This window comes from Harpia harpyja, chromosome 13, assembly GCF_026419915.1.
Source record: "Harpia harpyja isolate bHarHar1 chromosome 13, bHarHar1 primary haplotype, whole genome shotgun sequence".
Lineage (NCBI taxonomy): Eukaryota > Metazoa > Chordata > Aves > Accipitriformes > Accipitridae > Harpia > Harpia harpyja.
The window spans coordinates 28,805,582-28,825,314 of record NC_068952.1 but is presented as its reverse complement, the minus strand read 5'-3'; the positions used below and the strand labels follow the sequence as shown (position 1 = coordinate 28,825,314).

At 42.3% G+C, this 19,733-nt stretch overlaps 1 long non-coding RNA gene across 1 annotated transcript; it reads right to left on the bottom strand.

The window, feature by feature from the left end:
• Nucleotides 1-3,537: 3,537 nt before the first annotated feature.
• On the bottom strand, nt 3,538-19,599 carry LOC128150348 (uncharacterized). The gene is made up of 3 exons (XR_008238033.1): nt 19,270-19,599; nt 19,042-19,174; nt 3,538-4,184 (listed from the first exon to the last, which is right to left on the bottom strand). It is a non-coding gene; the product is annotated as an uncharacterized LOC128150348 (long non-coding RNA).
• Between the last annotated feature and the right edge of the window lie 134 nt (nt 19,600-19,733).

Sequence of the window (19,733 nt, the reverse complement as noted above, 5' to 3'; positions counted from 1 at the left end):
TTAGTCAAATTGGGGAGGGAGAGGAGGAAGGGTTGTAACCGTATTGTGCTTTCTTCAGGCTATTTCTTGTTTCTCATTGTCTCAACTTCAAATATCTCATTCTACAAAAAAGTCACAGACTCCTGCTGCAGCTGCTTCTGTTACTGTGAGCAGCACTGCTTTTTTAAAGTAAATTACTGATAGACTAGGCTTGAAATGTCACCAGGACTGCATATTATCATTAAGAGAAGTTATTTGCTTCCTTTTGAGTTTTCCTCCTTAGGAAGAAGAATTTTATTTAGGTGTACTGCAAATTTCCAGTGTAACTATATTTGAATTTCAAAATTGTCTTCAAACCAACAAATGACCCGTGCATGATATCTGTACTTGACCCAACCTGCACTAGTTTAATGTGCATTGTAGAGCAGCCTTCTCTCAAATTATGCAAACTTGTTGGCAGAGATCAAGTCTTCTACCTTTTTAAGGCAATACCTCAATATTTACAAGAAAGCCTTCAAACACGGTAGTTAAATTAGTGCTAATACATTACTTAAAGTGAATAGTTTTATAAGCAGAACCTGACGTGGAGGAGGCATTTTAACTAAGAACTGAATCCACTCTTTGAGTAAGGAAGGCAAAAAGAATACTGAATAGCTTCCCAGTGACTGCATGAACAGGACTCCTTGGAGACAACAGGATATGTTGATGTAATTAAAGACATCATAATACATAGGTACCAAAAGCCCAAATCACAATGTACAACCAGCCTTATTTCTGGGATTTGAGGCATTGACTTTACAATCTTAATAATAAACAGTGCTCTTCAGAGAAACACCAAGAGAGCTGCATTACTTTAAAATATGCAGCTCCATCAAAATCAGAACACTTTGAGTATTAGGCTATTTTCCTCCAAAACAAAATTATAGCAAAATGGGAAAAAGCCTTTTGATAGTCTTGCAACATCATCTCTAGCCAGAGTAAAGCCAGACTTTTATATTCTTACAACTGTTCTTGCACAGGAGTTCTTGTATGGATTTGTTATTGATCTTCTAATCTTGGAGGTATGCATTTTATTACTGTTATAATTAACATTTAAAGCACATGAGGTGTCATACTACTTGGCGGTGCACAGGTCCTGATATCATGAGACTTTTGTATATGCTTCACTTCTAGTATATCTCTACATCTCCATAAACCAGAGCCACTGAGTACACAGATAGACCTTGCTCTTCCACCTCCCGGGTACATCGTACTTACCTACAGGGAATACCAGCGTGAGAGCAGCCCTGCTCCCCAGGCGCTGCACTTCTGACCCATACTTTGACAGGACATGGCTGGGCAGTAAGGGTGCTTAATTTCCCTCCCACCATCGCAGTGCAGGCCTGTAGAGGAATTTCATTTCCAGTAGATTTGTCACCTACCTAAAAGTAGTAAAATGCTTTGAGACACTCTTGACTTAAAAAAAAAAAAGTGCTAAAAAAGAGAAAAAGATCTTACTGTTATGATTTGACACCAACATGAATTAATTTCAAGCTATCTATCTCATATTTTTTCAATAAAAGACATACTGAAAGAATTCCATAACTGGCTGCGCTAACTTTCCTGTTGTTTCTATATCTTAATATCCTGGTGTAAATTCCATCTCTTTGATTCTTATAACACTGCGGTTCAGAAACTGGAAAGCAGCTTGGCACTGCCTAATTCCTTTTCATGACACTGACATCCTGCTATTACTGGTTTTTCCCTTCCAGGTGGGTTAGCAAGAGAGGCTGGAAGTCTATTTTAATAGCAGTTCTTAATTTTCCTGCAGTTCATCTTTTTCATGCTGGCTGGGTAACTTAATTTGTTGTTGACCTAATTCCAGTTACAGAAGTGTAGACTATTCATTATCACAGAAGTTTCATCCTTTGGCCTTTAAAGTAATTAGACTTTTTAAAAATATATGCTATAGATTATTAATAAATGTTACAAAATTTTGCTTATTGAGTTCCTTGTTTTATATGAAAACATTTTTTTTGTACACAGCCTTCATGATGATTCTTTTTTAATTGTAAGGTATAATTATCACCAGGAAGGGTGACACTAAAATTTAGCCATGAACTATTATTTGATCAGCATGGCACATGATGTTGTTGTCACAGATACCGTGGCTTCACTGCATGACTGTTTCCCTCCAGCAATATTGAGGCAGAAGCATCCACTGTAATTAGAGGTTTGAAACCTATGTTGTGTAATTGGTTCTGCTACACTGCGCAGAATGAGTGTCCCTTTTAAAAAGTGGAAGACAGAAAAGCAGGTTAACTGAGTGATTCTTGCTAGCTCCCTGCCTGCCCTGCCATCCCCTCTAGGTGACTGATTCTTGCTTGCTCGCTCACACTTTGGCAGTCCTGGGAGGAGCAATCAGTTCTCTCAAAGCTTCTTGGCAATTTGTCCAAGTCCTAACAGGTTTTGGGGAGGAGCTGGATCCAACTGACCTTGGACAAGAGGTTGCAGCTCTGAGGGTGATGGCTATGACTTTTTTGGTTCCACCTATAATGGGAATTTGCCCTGGTTCCATCAATGCGTGACTAATTTCCTGGACAGCTGAGCCAGCATAAACCTGTGGTGTAGGTAAGGAAAACTAAACTGTTACTAGTTATAAATTCCGGTGGACTTAAGCTAAGTTCAGCTTTTTTTGACTACACTTGAGATTTGGATGCAGGTCCAAGGTATTGCTCATTGGCCAGAAGTTTGGTGGAATCTTGGACAAATTCCGAAAGTGCCTCTGGGAGGTTTCCAGGGTGGCAAGATCTGCAGAGCAGCATTCCTGGAGCTGCTCAGTGATTAATGATGAAGTCTGTAATAACATGTTCACTATAAATGTTTCTGCTGTTTCCCCTTCTAAGCATGTATTTAGAAACAAACAGGCCATGGAGACCTTTGTGCCATCCATACCCACCAGAGTCCTTTGGCATTCTGCTTGGCTGCCATAGGGAACTATGTGAGTGTGGGAGAGAGGCAGCTGTATTTAATAGTGAAGCTAGCTCAGCCTGGGAGAAAGCAAAAGGGCCTGGGGGAATGGGAGGGAATAAAACAGAAAACAACTGCAACTATGGCTTTTGGATTTGAATGAGAGAGGAACTCCTCGTAGGCCTTATTTGTAAGGGTCATTTAGGGATATCCTTTTTCCAGTCCAGAATCCTTATCTGCTGCTAAGCGATTACACAATATGTTAGTTGAGGTTTCAGACATTTTATGCAATCAGTTGCTTCTAGGAGACTGATAATCAGAGCTGAAGGCCTCCTGTGTGTGTTGTGTTTCCAACTCTTCATGTTTTATCCCAAGTCCCACAGTATTTTTCTAGTCTTGACTAATGGGTGTATATTCTTACTAGAGTCTGAATTTTTTAATATAAAAATTTCTGTCCCTTGTGGCTATGGAGAAACAAATATTTTAAGAAGCTTGAAGACTCAGAAACTACAAGTTAAATATAAAAAGCCTCATCTTCACTAGATTTGTTTGTTTGTTTTTACTACCTATTCATTGTATTTGAATATTTCAGGGTCAGTATTTATTGTCCATTACAGTGTACACAGATATTACTTGTTTATATCCATAAAATAGTGTTAAATCAATCACTTAACCAGCAAAAGAGATATTGCAAAGATTAAGAGGTTATTAAGTTGTCTTGCATCAAACCCTAACCCCAAAGTCCTTGGGAGATCCTCCAAGTGTTATCTGAGGAAGATAAATGCCATGCACACAGGAGGACTTTTTAGTTATTTGCAAGCAAAAAATTTGTGCTTCCAATTTTTGAAAGACACTTGTGCAGAATCAAAATGAATTCTTGGTAGTATGTTGCCACAGCAAACTGAGGAGATGTCCTCTCCCTCCTTATCAAGCAGTAAAGTGTGGGTAACTGTGTGAGGTGATATGGTCCATGTTCTCTCTGCAACTGGCGCACTTTCAGATGCACCAGAGAGAATGCGAAGAGGAAACAGAAGAGGACACAAGTTGAGGACAGAGACAGAGGAAGTGAGCTCTGGGCACAGCTCGATGGCTTCCAAGAACTGGAGGAAGACAGAGGGAAGAGCTTATTTAAGCAGGAGGCCAGATATAACAGTGCTTTCTCATTGTGTTTAGTCTACTTGTGTGTACTTCTTCAGTCTTACCTTTGGCAGAAGTTTTTATTTTCACTTTCATTCCTTCCCTCTTCTCTGCTGTCCCTTCAAGAGAGAGAAAATGGGGCATGTATGTGGGCTGATGGTTTGAGAGCTGAGAGTATTGAGAACTCCTACAAAAAGAAAGTTAACTGTAGTCTCTGAGAACGCTGATAAGGACTTAAACGCTAACACTTGGTTTTAAGCAGACACCTCAAAACCAAAAAAGCATCCAGATTTTTATTTCAAAACAAATGTTGACCTCTGTGCAGCAAGCACTTTCCAGACTGCTGCTTCAAAAATAGAACCTTTTACACACTTTGCCCTTCTTCGGATTTTTCCTGTTTGTTGTGGTTTAATCCCAGCCAGCAACTAAGCACCACGCAGCCACTCACTCACTTTCCCCCCACCCAGTGGGATGGGGGAGAGAATTGGGGAAAAAAAAGTAAAACTTCTGGGTTGAGATAAGAACAGTTTAATATAACATAAAGGAAGACAATAATAATGATAATAACAATAATAAAATGACAATAGTAATAAAAAAAGAATTGGAATATACAAAACAAGTGATGCACAATGCAATTGCTCACCACTTGCTGACTGATGCCCAGTTAGTTCCTGAGCAGTGGTTCACCCCCCCAGCCAACTCCCCCCAGTTTATATACTGGGCATGATGTCACATGGTATGGAATACCCCTTTGGCCAGTTTGGGTCAGCTCTCCTGGCTGTGTCCCCTCCCAACTTCTTGTGCCCCTCCAGCCTTCTTGCTGGCTGGGCATGAGAAGCTGAAAAATTCTTGACTTAGTCTAAACATTACTTAGCAACAACTGAAAACATCAGTGTGTTATCAACATTCTTCTCATACTGAACCCAAAACACAGCACTATACCAGCTACTAGAATGAAAATTAACTCTATCCCAGCTGAAACCAGGACACTATTCCCTCCCTACTTACAGAAAAGAAATAACAACAGCTCTGCAGACCTGACCCTAAAGACGGAAAGCTATCCTAAATAGGACAGAGGACATATGTGCAGTCCACACACCAACGTCAGCAGAATACATCCGCAGAACCCAGAGGCGGCACAAGCGAGTGGTGCCAGGAGCTGCCTCTGCAGCAGCTGGGCTCAGTGTGTGGGTGCCAGAGACCACGTCCCCCAGGACAATGACACAGGGGGGGCCATGCAAGCAAGAAGAGATGTCTTGTATTCAGTGATGCAGACCGATGGCTGCAGCTGAAACAAAATTGCCTGAAGTAATGATATTCTTTGTTTCTGTCTGTGTATGTTACAAACTGGTCACATACAAATACAGGAAAGGATTGAAGTGTTAATGAGAGGAAAGTAAGTCCACATCGCGTGGCTGTAGTAGCTGATAACAGCACAAGTCTGTTCCTCAGATCTAAGCGATGCTTGGTGATTTCTCTGCTCCAGCCGATTTCAGTGCACAACCATGTGATTGTCAATTTGCGTCATTAATGCTTGGGAGTTATTTGGTTATTTGTAATGTTCTCTGAACCGGACGTGCAGGTGTAGCACTTATTTTTAACTGGTAATTCTGATGAGCATCTCTGGCCTGTTTTCAGGTGACTTACATGCCTAAATCCTAATGAGTTATTTTTAAGCTAAAATGTCCTAGTTTCAGGTTCAGCTTCACCTGCTGGATCTTGTTATTTATTCCTACAAAGAAGATTGGTCATTTTTCATAAAAAGTCAAATTTCAGTGTGTTTTATAAAAAATTTAAAGGGCAAGAAGGACAATCAGAGCTCTTAATATTTACCATGGGTATGGAACCATTATAAGACATAAGAGAGTGATCATTAGAAATAACCTTTCTTCTGCAGGGGCAGGTATTGCTGTCAGGTATATAATGAAATGTAAGGGCACTCTGTCTCCAGGCCCGTTAAAGAGCCTTTGGTGGTGCTACATCAGCACTTACTTTGTTTTAGTGATGTGTCGGTTTTTAATGAGGCCCTGGCATGCTGCCATAACTTGGTTTTATGCCTCTCTTGTGTTTTCATAGCTGCAGGCCAGATGGTCTCAGCATTATATGCTTCCTCTGATATGGAATCTGACCACGGTGCTCCAAATTACTTGTAAGGTACCTTTCATTCCTCATGCCATATTTCTTGTTATGTAATCACAGTGCATTCAGCATTAGTCATTTCAGCTAAAACCAAACCTAGAAACTTTTGCATATTGTAGGCAGCATGTAGAGCTGGTGACTGAGCACAGATGTCAGTGGGGCTGTTACTCTCCTTGGAAGCCTCAATTACCACTGGATTTGTAGGACAGGGTAGAGCAACTGCTTTGAAAAATTCCATTCAAATGCTTAGTGGATGATCAAATTGTGAACTAGCCTGGGAAGAGGAAAGACAGTGCAGTGGTTTCTACTACCACAGCCTATGGGTGCTTCCTCTCCTTCTGACACCTTTTGTAAAAACAAGTGACCAAATCTCCTGTTGGTGAGCCTACGACGAGCCTGATGTGCTGGGCAAGGAAATGTTGCTGCTCGGTGATGTTAAATGCAAAGGTCCAGTTCTTCATTCTCTTCCTCATTTAGGTAAACTAACTTCCTCTACAGCTTTCACTCATCCTTGGCTGATGGGATAACAACTTTTCACCCTGCTCTGATTAACTTTATGGCTGCCATCATGACCACTCCTAAACCTGTACCTGGATTTCAGAACTCCAGAAATGAGTTCTCAGTGAGGCACGGCAGTGTGAGGACAGGAACCATGAGGGAACTACTCTGCTGTACCCAAAAGGGGGTAGGGCTGTAAAAGGTTTAGTGCCATTTGTCTAGGAGATGGTGGGGGGGGGGGTGGTGGCACAAGAATCTTGAAAAAGGATGAATATAGGAAGAGAAGTTAATTTGTGGTTGTGGCTGAACAATGCAATAAAATGCAGTCCCATGAGCACAGCAGAAATGATAACAAGCCAGAGAACAGCAGTAGCAGGAAACAGTAATGCTGATGGCCACAGCTTGCTGTAGCAGTAGTGACTAGACAAGAGGTTGCAACCAAGACAAGGAGTCCCATATGCTACAGAGACAGGTGAAGTAAACTCACAGCAAATCACCAGAAGAGCTGGAGGACACACTTAGGCTGACCACAAGATAGCTGAGTGTTGTTTTAATAAAAACAATATTCCTTTTTTCTTCCCACTGTGGGGAAAAACATAGGTACATGTGCGTGCCTGTATGAAGGAGCTAGGGCAACACTTCGTGGCCTCTGTAGCTTAAGCTCATTGCATACAGAATGTCCCTTCTGTTCCTCATTCCAGGAGGAAATCATTAAACTGGCAGGCAAGAAATGCCATCAGGATGAACATACATGTCTCAAGCTGCATGTTCCATGAGAATTTTTTTGTACATCTATTTTAGTTTTTAAAAACTTTGACTTTAAAAATTGAACAATTTTAGACATTTTTTAAGGTTTGCAAAGAAGATGTTATTGGGGGAGGACGCCAAATCCTGACACTTAAATGAATTATACAATCTCCTTTTTAGGCTTACAGTGGTGTCGTGGTCTAACCCCAGCTGACAACTAGGCACCAGAGCCTCTTGCTCATTCCCCCTGGGTGGGATGGGGGAGAAAATCAGAAGGGTAAAAGTGAGAAAACTTGTTGGCTAAGATAAAGACAGTTTAATAGGTAAGGCAAAAGCTGCACGCACAAGCAAAGCAGAACAAAGAATTCATTCACCACTTCCCATGGGCAGGCAGGTGTTCAGCCATCTCCAGGAAAGCAGGGCTCCATCACGCCTAACGGTAACTTGGGAAGACAAATACCACCACTCGGAGCATCACCCTCTTCTTTCTTCTTCCCTCAGCTTATATGCTGAGCATGACGTGCTATGGTCTGGAACATCCCTTGGGTCAGTTGGGGTCAGCTGTCCCAGCTGTGTCCCCTCCCATCTTCTTGTGCACCCCCAGCCGACTCGCTGGTGGGGTGGGGTGAGAAGCAGAAAAGGCCTTGGCTCTGTGTGAGCACTGCTCAGCAATAACAAAAACAGCCCTGTGTTACCAACACTGTTACCAGCACAAATCCAAAACATAGCCCCATGCTAGATACTGTGAAGAAAATTAACTCTATCTCAGCCAAAACCAGCACAAGTGGCCATGTTTTAGAGTTCATATGTCATGTAGAAAATTGAGCAGTCTGAATTTTTAAAAAAGTTACTGATTCACCCATCTGCTTATTCCATAGATCAAGTAAACTGATCTATATGCCAGCCTTATTTCTGACAGTTGTTTTGCATTGATGATGACAAAAGCTGTCTACCACACTCCCTTCTGTGTTTTGGAAAACATTTATGTTACCAGCAGTAGGAAGCTATACAAGCCTCCTGCCTTTTTTTTTTTTTCAAGTGCTTTGGAAACAGTCTAGTTTCAATTTTTCTCTAACACCATTAAAACTGCATTTGTTCTTTTTTACTTTTCTGGAAACTTCTGAAAAGAAGAACTTAGCTTTCAGAAGCAGAATTGATGTGAACGGTTACAGGACAGGTACAAAGATCCTTTGCCTGTTTATTTGTTTTAAAATTAATTTAGCTATTCAATCAACAGGTACATGGCAGCTGGTAGTGATCTTTGAGCGTGGAAAACTGACACAACTCACTAGAGGGAGCTCAGACACAGTTTCTGAGCCTAGCAAGGCACTACTATACTTCACCGTTATTTGCCTTGTGTTTTGTCGGTAAATCTCTCCCGTTGATTAACTTAAAGTTTCTGTGTGGACAACTACACAGCCTGCATTATGAAAAGTACACTGAGCTTTCATTTGCAGATAATTTGCAAATCAATAGTGAACTGGGGCAGGGAGGTCTCAAACTTTAACGTGTTTGTCAGCATTGGTAGATATTACCAGAACACTTTTTTCCAGACCATAAAAATGGGTCAGAAGAGGTTTGTTTCCCCTCCTGCCTGCCTCTCTACTCCCAGTGCATTCCTTCCCCTTCATTAGATCCTCTGATGCATGTACTGACATCCTTCTGCTGCACATCCCGCTCCTCCTACAAACTGGGGTATCTTACCTCAGATGCTCTACTTTCCCATCTGAGTAACACACCTCACTCATATCCCATCTACTGCATGTCCCCAACCTAAACCACTCACCTACCTAAAGCACATCAGGTTTCACCAATACCCTGTGCTTTATCTGACTCTTTTCCCTCATATTTCCTTGCTCCACCATCCTGAGCTGCAAGTGCAGGTTCAGGCAACCCCTGGGCTGCTGCTGGAGGTATTTTGAGAGGAGCAGTTGAAAGCACTATGTACAGCAGTGAGGTTCTGTTGACTAGCTGTAATTGCTGTTGTGAAAGTGTTTATCTAATGTTGAGGAAGTGACTAATGAGTAAAGGCCTTTATAAATGTACTATCCTTGTGATCAGGTAGTTATCTGACATCAGGCAGTTGTCCCCATATCATGCAGTCACTATTCACATGGAGGTATTTGTTCTTGTTCAGCCAAGAGTCAGCACACAGCAGACTTGGAATCCGCTACTACTGCCACATAAGCTGATCTTTCCTTTAAAAAACACTCATAGAAAAGTTTGTGTGCCACACCTTGGGAGCCTTTTTCCTGGCGAACACTAAAATACTAGTATGAGTTAGAAAAATCATCCAAACTACTTAGGACAGTCTTAGGCACTCTGCCAAAGAGGAGGTGCTATAGGAGGAGGTCAAAGAAGATCAGATCGGGGCCTTTTACCCTTATCATGCTGCACATGTTCAGTGACATAATGAAAATGGTTAATAAGGTCAATTCATTATTTCATATGAGTTGAGCAAGCTTTGGTAGGTGACAAATAAGATGGTGTTACTAAATTAAAGCCTTAAACAACTGATTCTCAGTCCAGGTTAGACACCTTGATGCTATCCCAGAAATTCAGAAAAGTGGGAGAGAATTGTCTCTGTGATGGTAAGTGAGGCTCTGTCCTGACACAAACTGATGCAGGGCTCTACACAGGCGTTGCAAAGAGTCACCTGGGGTGTTAGAGGCATGTCAAGAACACGGCAAAACGTGCTGCACTGCAGATATATTCCCCACGTGGTAGGACCATTTGGTTCTTTAGTATTTCTCAAAGTTCAGTTACTGGCCCTGCACACTGCTGAGCAGGCCAGCTCTATAAAATGAGGGGAATTTGCTGTCTCTGCATTACATTCTGTGTTTTTGTTCTTTCCATCATCACAGTAAATGCTGCATGTGCTGACTGCTCAGCTCTAAACTCAGTCCTGAGGCAAGACAGTGGACTGAAAGCTAAACTTCTGCTTTCTACAGAATGAAAAAAAGGATATAGTTGATCATTCCTGTGGCAATTCTCAGAAAACCTGCTTGATGAGACATATTTGTGAGCAGCAGATTTTGGAAAATGTGCCCCATTCCCACATCACAGACACTAGAGATCTCTTAGGATCTTTCCTATGAGGAATATGGAAGACATCTTGCCTTTGTCCATATTACAGACAGATCTAAATTCAATTGCAGCTGTCTTGTGAGAAGCTCAGTTAGGGGCTATTGAATAGTAGCTACATGGGAGACACAGAAGCAGCAGCTCTGAAGTGTTGCTTCTCACCCATATTTCATCTTAGAAATACCTCTGCAGGGTATGGTGGCTGAGAGCACAGGACATTTGGCATTCTGCTCTCACCCTCAAAACACTGCAACAATTCTCCTACACAAAACATCCACACAGAGCATGACCAGCTGCACAAAGCTAAATGGTGTGCTCGCTTCTCCCACTTTCTTTCACAGGAGCAAGAGGGAGAAACGCTCCACTGCTGCACCATTTCTTCTCCCCTTACCAGGAATTCCCTTCCCTTCAGTGTCTGACAGTTCATGAGGACGTAGCATTAGTGAGAGAGGGTGGCTTCAAGGGAAGTTATGATGACACAAAGGTGTTAAAATTGCTATAGGGTTAGATGGAATAGCTATGTGCTCTGCTTGCAGAATGAGAGAGAGACAGAGTTTTGCACTGAGCTGCTATAGTTTCTGGGATGAAGATCAGAGTTTTGTGAAGGCCCATCCTTCCTAACCCTTAATGTAAAGGAAAGAGGCGCAGTGGAGAGATGGCCTCACACAGGAGGTGTTCAAGATAGTACTGGGAAAAAGAAGTCTTCGGAGGGCAAAAGATGTAATATATTATCAATTCAAAGACAGCTACAAGGCTTTTGAGAACAGTAATAACTGTGTAGTTCAGCTGTGCTTTATAAATGTGACAAAAATGAGTGGTTATGGTTTTGCCAATGTGTTAAAAGTGGATAATCTGAGATTCCTTTGTGTGTAAACAGACAGTATACAACCTGAAAGAAGAAAAGTACTTGTGGATACTCTGCATGAACACTAACAGAACATTCAAATGCACTGAACAGAGGCACCTGGGTGTGGGGCCAGTCAAGGCTTGGCCCCCAAGAAGTTCTGTAGGCAACTGAAGTCGGTAGAGTACAGAGAATAACACTGAGGAACTGTAGGTTTTTGCCTGCAAGCAGTTTTAGCTAATTAGAGCATACAGATCTTTTCTCTTTATAATGACCCTGTTTAAATAAGACACAAGCAATATTTTAAGAAATATTAGACTCTGTTGTTACATTCACAACATAATTGAGGGAAAGGTGGCTAGAGAATTTTACAGTTCAGTCTAATACTGAAGACTGCAGACAGTAAAGAACAGGCTCTACCTAGCCATCTGCTTACTCTTGCTGCATTATATGGCTTCCTCACAGTTAGCATTCTGGTCCTTTGTCCCACCTACTTACATGCTCAGTTTCAGATGTCCTGTCCATTGGCACTCATCAAATCACTGGTCTCATTCTCCTATTGACACCTCCCTTGCTGTGAGGAATGGCTTGTGCTGGTCACTCTGTCAGCCACACCTGCTCAGGTGCGGACCTCTTTTTGTATTCCAAGTCTTTCACCCTCCATCCCTAGAAGTTACATCCTCAGATATTTGCAAAGCGTTATTGTGCCTCTGTAGCTATTTTTAGCTTAATAATATATAAGTTGAACTCTGAATTTTTCCTGGAAGGTGCCTCCATTCCTACTCCATTATTTCCTGGATTATTTTCTTAGAACTGCCTGCAATTTGTCAGTCTATTCATTGTAGTGAAGTGGCTGAACCAGAATGCAATGTTTTAAATGACACTTCCAAAAGGAGACAGATTTTTATTTCTTGCTATGCAATCTGATGCTTCCACATTGCTAATATCTTCCACATTTGCCATCCACTGGACAAAACACTTATCCCTGTTTCTTTTAGCATAACTGTATTCTAGATTTTAACTTCTCCAGTATGCATTAGTTTGCATTTTCTGAATCCTTTCACTTTTAATTTCTTAGCCGCCTTTAAATTATCTCTCTGCAACTATGGGAGAAAGTTTCACATCTTTAACTGTTGGCATCAAAATGACTACTGAGCTGTGAGGTAGGGCAGTGTTGACGCGGAAGTCACGGACACTGCACACAATCAATATGCTCAAGCAGATGCCACTTTATTGCCAAGATAGCTCGGTTTATATGTTCATTCTAGTTACTGTTCACGCATAAGCAAATTAGAGATTGGTTAGCATGAGCTGTCCACGCGCCTAGTTACACCTAATGATTGGTTATAACAACACTGTACAAGCGCATAAACATAAGGCATAATTGGTTGTATTAACTAAAACATGCGAAACTTGTCTCAGTCTAATTGGTCAAGATAAGCTGTGGAATTGAGGTTCTTTGTGCCAAGTTCCCTTTATCGTGGAATGCACACCTGTGTTCTTCTAATTGGCATCTTTCTTTTTTTGTCTTCTTGTTTATTCTGTTCAAGGCCTTCTAAAGGCATCTGGAATGCTCTTACTACCGTTAGCTACATATGTGTCCACAAGCAAAGCGTCCTTGAAGCCTGCTGCCTACAAAACATCCTTGGCTCACAAATTGATCAATTCTATCGAGTCTGGGTTGTTCACTATGTGCCCATTACTTTCCAAGTATCCCACAAATCCCTCTTTTTGTTTTTGAACAATCCAGACTTTAGCCATTGCATTCTGTACCATCCTTCCTAAACAACTGAGTATACAAGGGATAATTAATAACAAGACTACCAATACTAACAAAGCAATTCCCAACATTTTTAACAGATCTCTTATCCGTCCCACAATTCCCCAATGGGTAAACAGCCTGTCTAACCATCCCAAACCATCACTAACCTGCAGGTTTTGAACTTGGTCCTTCATTATTTGTATAGCTTTATGGATCGATTCAGAGTGATCAGATAAATTCATACAACACATTCCATCTAAATCTTCACAACCGCGACCATGTGCTAGCAATAGAAAATCAATAGCAGCTCAATTCTGCAATGTTGCATGCCGTCCTGCACCACAAACTCAGCCCAGCAATCGGTAGGTGCCAGCTTTACATCGGCGTCCCCATGGAGGCAACGATGGCCTTGCCGTACACCAGCCCAATGCTCTTCGGAAAATCCCAGTATTTATACATTTGCAGAAGAATGGATTTCAGCACATGTGGCCAGCGGGTGCCAAAATCCGCCTTGGTTGCAACATGGGGAGCCTATGACGCATGCGCTCGCTGGCCAGGTGCGCTGCACGAGTCATAGCCATCCTGTCTACTGGTTCATGGGTTTTGTGATGCGGTTGCAATGCACCGAGAATCTTGACCTGTTATGTTGGTCAAGGTGACCTGCAAGATCTATGAACACAATTAATTAAACACAGTAAAAGCAACATTATACCTAATAAAATATACAAGAATAAAAGAAACCCCGATTTTTAACAAAGATACAAACCAACTCCTAAGTCCCCATCCCGCAGCTAAATGCTGTAAGCCGAAATGACAGCTTTCTTAATTGTGTTAAAGCTCTTGCAGCTCCTTCTTGCCTCTGCAGTTCTGTTATCTTGTTTGTTAATTGCTCCACTGTCCAAGTTCCTCATGTCCATTGTTTTTCTGGTGGTTCAAAGTCCGTTTATACTGCAGCTGTCACGTACTCCGGCCCACTCATGCTAACTGCGGCCTACTTATGCTAACTCTAAATAATCAGGCTCAAAGAAATGTCTCCCATTTTCCATGAAAACTCCCACAGGGCAGAGCCCTGCAGTACCCAGCAAGAGCACTCTGGCATTTAACTCTTTATGTCTTAATTTACTGTGTGGCCACTTTTATTATACAGTGTTCTAATGCAACATTGATTATTATTTAGTGTCATCAGAAAACTGTGCTTTTCCCCTACAATTTCTTGTTTGGTCTCCATCTACTGAAAGAACTGTACATTTTTCAGTCTTTTCACACCTGTGCTTCAAGTTCAGTGTGAGAAGTGACAGCTGCAGTAAATATTGAACAAAGAGCCTGAACTCCAGGGGCAACCAACAGCTTTGACCTCTGCTGTACTTCCATGGGTCAACAGATCCTTCATTTCTTCTTTCAAGAGATAGTTTAGAATTGTATATGAATGGGAATGTGTATACAGCTTATTAAAAAAATAAAAGGGTTGGATCTCCAGGTGTCATAGGCTGCCATCTGTTGTTTTGTAATCCCCAGTTTAGAAATCAGCCAAATAGGTGGAAATAACTTTTTTTCATTTATTATTTGGCTGAATATATATATATACACACACAATATTGTATACACATATTTTAAGATGGTCCTGCACTTGGGTCGTAACAACCCCATGTGATGCTACAGGCTTGGGGAAGACTGTCAGGAAAGCTGCCTGGCAGAAAAGAACCTGGGGGTGTTGGTCGACGGCTGACTGAATATGAGCCAGCATTGTGCCCAGGTGGCCAAGAAGGCCAATAGCATCCTGGCTTGTATCAGAAATCGTGTGGCTGGCAGGACTAGGGAAGTGATCATCCTCTGTACTCGGCACTGGTGAGGCCGCACCTCGAGTCCTGTGTTCAGTTTTGGGCCCCTCAATACAGGAAAGACATTGAGGTGCTGGAGCGTGTCCAGAGAAGGGCACCAAAGCTGGTGAAGGGCCTGGAGCACAAGTCTTATGAGGAGCGGCTGAGGGATCTGGGGTTGTTTAGCCTGGAAAAAAGGAGGCTGAGGGGAGACCTTATTGCTCTCTACAACTACCTGAAAGGAGGTTGTAGTGAGGTGAGTATTGGTGTCTTCTCCCAAGTAACAAGCAATAGGACTGGCCTCAAGTTGCGCCGGGGAGGTTTAGATTGGATATTAGGAAAAGTTTCTTCACCGAAAGAGTTATGAAGCATGGGAACAGGCTGCCCAGGGAAGCAATTGAGTCACCACCCCTGGAGGTATTTAAAAGATGTGCCGACGTGGACATGGTTTAGTGGTGGACTTGGCAGTGTTAGGTTACAGTTGGACTTGATGATCTTAAGGGTCTTTTCCAACCTAAATGATTCTGTGATTCTATGATTTAATTTTTTTTTTTCAAAAAGGTTAGGTGATAATTTTAAAATAAAATAAAAATAAAATAAATAAAGCATTATGGAACTGCCACATGTAGCAACCAGCTCTATGTTGGATTCTCTGCAGTTTTTAATTTCAAGCTGCTCTTTTTAGTCCCAGTCGAAATGGTTTGGTTTATTACAAATTCTTAAGTTCTGTATGGGGTGGTTTTTTGGAGCGTATTTCCTCTTGATTATACAGGAATGTTCTGCACAAATTAAGGATAAGATACAGCATGGCACTAAGAACTGTGGGCTCTGTTCCAGAAACATTTGTTCTCACAGTTTTACAGTACTGAGTAACTGTAGCAGGTACATAGATGCCTGCCTTTTTTTTTTTTTTTTAAATCCCTTATATACTCACCCACATAATTCTTCATACCCTGCAGTGAATTATCCATGCATTGTTAATCGACATTCTTTCCCAACACCTCTGCCTACTCTTATGCTCTGTTTTTCTTCTGTTCTGTAGTAACTTTTGCAATGATGCAAGCCAGTGATCTTACTTCATCCTTTGGGGTACAAGATAATTGCTATGTTGTGTTTAAAAAAATTGCCTTCATACAGAATTGTGCAACTGACATCATATTGCACTCTTTCTGCTACCCTGTTATTATTGTAATTAAAAAGTAGTCATGGAAAAACATCTAATAAACAAAAGTACCCTAAAGTTATAAATGAGTATAAAAAAAATTACCACAAAGATTGGTGTCCACGAAATACGTAAATATTGATAAGGAGGATTTTATCAGAACACTTCCTGTACGACATGAAGGGATATACAAGTGCTCTTATAAATGCTTACACAGATTCCTCAGATCCTGCCAGAGGCACCAGGTGGAACAGGAGAAGCTAGCAAAGGGATGTATGCCCCTTTTTATTTGGGGAATTTGAAAAGATATGGCTTGCACATGTGTGTGCGCGCACATATGCTTGTGTGCTTCTCTGTCCCAAAGAAATTGGCAGGGACCTCTTGTAATTGAAGTTATTTTAGACTGAGGCAGTCTGGCTAAATGAGGCTTTAAATGAAGTACTGAAATCTTTAAGTGTCTGTGTGCAGATACACATGGAAAAAAATAAGCACCTTCAAATCTGAAAAACAAGATCTTAAAAGAAACAGTAATATCTTTTTGGGGGGAGCTTCTAAAGCTGATTCAGGTGGGAACCTCCCTTGCAGAACCGCACTTGGCAGCAGATCCGGCACTTCTTGTCTTCCTATTGGACAAGGAAAAACTAAATCATCCTACTGCTTTCCCACAGAATAATTTTTGCAATCCTGCGTTGGTGGCACTAACTAGGTAGGACAGGTTAACCTTTGTCTGTAGTCAAGACTACTGTAAGCCTTCCATTTAAAATCAGAGCCTTGGCAGTGCCTTGATGTTTGCTATTTTGAAACCTACCTGTCTACTTAGTTTCACAGGCAGCAATGTAAACTCGCTTAGAGACTTTGATTTTTGTTCTTTTTTAACCCAGTGAGCTGGAGGGAAACTGGAGATGTCTGCAAACAGAACTCTTCCCTTACCAACCACAGGTCTCTCTTGAGAAGAAATGAGTTGGAGCTACCATAATGGTATTTTACATAAGCAAAAACCCCAGGTTTGCCTCATGTTTTGATGCCCCTCTAGTTGGTTTTCAGGTGTCCCTCTGCAGCTCGGAAAGCCTGATTTCTTGCTTGTGTAAGCTGCAATTTACATGAATTATCTTGTTCCAGCAGGTGTGTTTTAAAGAAATATAGCTGACACTGAAAGAGTAGATGAAAACTTGAGAGTTGTGGATTGATAAACAGGGTAACTCTGCCCAATTTGGTGTAAAGTTTCAGTCACTGAGAGGAGGCAGGGTTTTCAGCACCGCATACAAGCTTGTGCTTGCCAAGCCACTGCCTAACACCACAATGCAGGTCTTATCAACTACATATGGCCTGAGGAAGCTTCTTATTCTTTACAAATGGTTGAGTCAGAGTCATAGGTTTATACATTGCCTTGTTTTCTGAGAGTGACAGGGGATTAGATGTGAAAAGGGGATAATATGGAAGAGGGAGAGAAGGCAAGAGAGGCAAGCTTCTGCAGCAAAGGGATGAAGCAAGCAGGCTGAGGATCCCAGCCAGCCCTGCAAGCTATGTCAGAATCCCTCTGCAATTTGCAGGCTCCTTACAGTCTCCTGTCACTGAACAATTTTAAATGTTAATGCAAAGACTGAAGAAATAACATTTTTGGTAACTTCAGATTGGGGAAAAAAATATCTATTGCTTATTGTTGCAATGTTTTTTCAAAGATTTTGCAAAGGAGAAAGGAGAGTGGAAGACCAAAGACAGTGGCCTCGAAAAAAACAAACTTTGCTTTGAGAATTGGTGGCAGAAGAGAAAAATTGAGCGTAAGAGAAAAGTAGCTCAGAGGAGCTCAACGGTATTATGAGCCCAGCTGGAAATTATCCCAGTGTGTAGGATGGACAGGAAGGTAGTAAGAGACCAGCCTGACTAAAGAGATGTTCAGTGACCTCAAACACAAGAAACTGGTTTTACAGGGTTGCTCTCTAAATCAGATCAACAAAATGATCTGGATTAAAAAAGAACACAAAACCAGTCTTTGTCCTTCCCTCCCCCACTCTTTGTTTTCTGTTAGACTGAGTTGTTTCACTGATACAGCTGATAGTGTAGGCCTACAAACAACTGCATCAGCACTACTCAAGGAGTTGATGCTGATGCTTAGAGGTGAGGATCTCCTGCTGCCTTGAAGAGGAGATGTTTAGAATGTATTCAGAAAGGACATTAATCTTCAGTACAAATCTGAGATGGGAAAAGACTGGCTAGGCAGCAGTGATTTGAAAAAGCCTCTGAGGTGGAACAGATCATGAGCTGCAGGGGCATCAACAATGTGACACTTGCAAAAAAAAACAGCAAATGTTTGGGGCATGTAGAAACAGGAGTAAATTCTGGCACATCGTGTAACCTTCTCAATTGATTTAGCACTGACAATGTGAATGTGGGGCCTAGTAGCGGACACTAGATTTCAAGACAAATGTAAACCAGCTGGAGAGAGTTCAAAGGAGAACGGGGAAAATGTATGCATGAAGTGGCCTGTGAGGAAAGATCAAAAGAATTAGTGCTTTTTAATCTAGGGAAGACTGAGGAGATGCATGGACGTTTCCAGCTTTGCAGCATTTTTTTTTTTATATACTCCTCAGGGGTTAAATCTTTTACCAATGATGTCCTCTAGAAACAGGAGAAATAGCATGGGGCTGAAACTACAGATGTGGAGATCTAGCTTCTTGTCTCCAGCTGTATGTACAACAAAGTGCAGGAGGAGATTGACTGGGGAACAGTGTAAAAGCGTCTGTCACTAGAGGTTTTAAAACAGGTTAGACAGGCATCTGTCAGGAATGGTTTAGATACGGCAGATGCTCCTGGGAGAGGGCCAGTGAGCAGGAGTCATGAGGTTGCTTCCCGTGTGACTTGCTGCGAGCCTCTGGAATCCAGGTGAGCAGCCTGGCCACGAAAAGCACCGAAAACATGACCATACCTCACCGTGCCGCGTGGTCACGAATGCTCCTTACCATCGGGGCTTTGCAGGATCATTGCTTCTCCCCACCACAATGGGAACTTCAAATTTTGGGCTGTTCTGCTTTTGTTGTTGAGTGAAACATAAATATTTCCTGTAGTTTGGGGGGAAACAGAGTATTTCATTTTACTTCTGGGTAATTAAGGTTTTCTTTTTGATTAGTAACAGTCCTCGGTTCATCTATATTACCTATGCTGAAATGCTTATGGCAGTAACGAGCTGTGCTCATCAGGAGAAAGACTGTCTGCTGTAGGACCAATAAGGATGGCCTCTCTCTACAAACCGTTGTTGCTTAAGCTGCTGGGCTCCAAACCCTCTCAGCCGTATCTTGGTATACTTTTACTTGTTCACGGTATGTCAAAAAATCCCCTGAGAGAGAGCACCTCTCCCTCCTTCCCAGCTGCTGCAACGAGACCAAAGGTTATCTCTCCCCCGGCGGGGGCCGAGGGCTGAGCCGCTGCTGTCACCGGCGGTACGCGGCAGCGGCCGAGTGCCTGCGTTGGGAGCGGGGGAGGGCTGTGCACCGCCGGGGCCCGGCAGGCCCAGAGCCCCGCCCGCTGCTCGGCACCGCAAGCCCCAACCGCCGCAAGGGCCGTAACGCCCGCCCCGCGGGCCGGCCTCGCGTCCCGCCCCCGCCGGCAACGGGCGGGGAC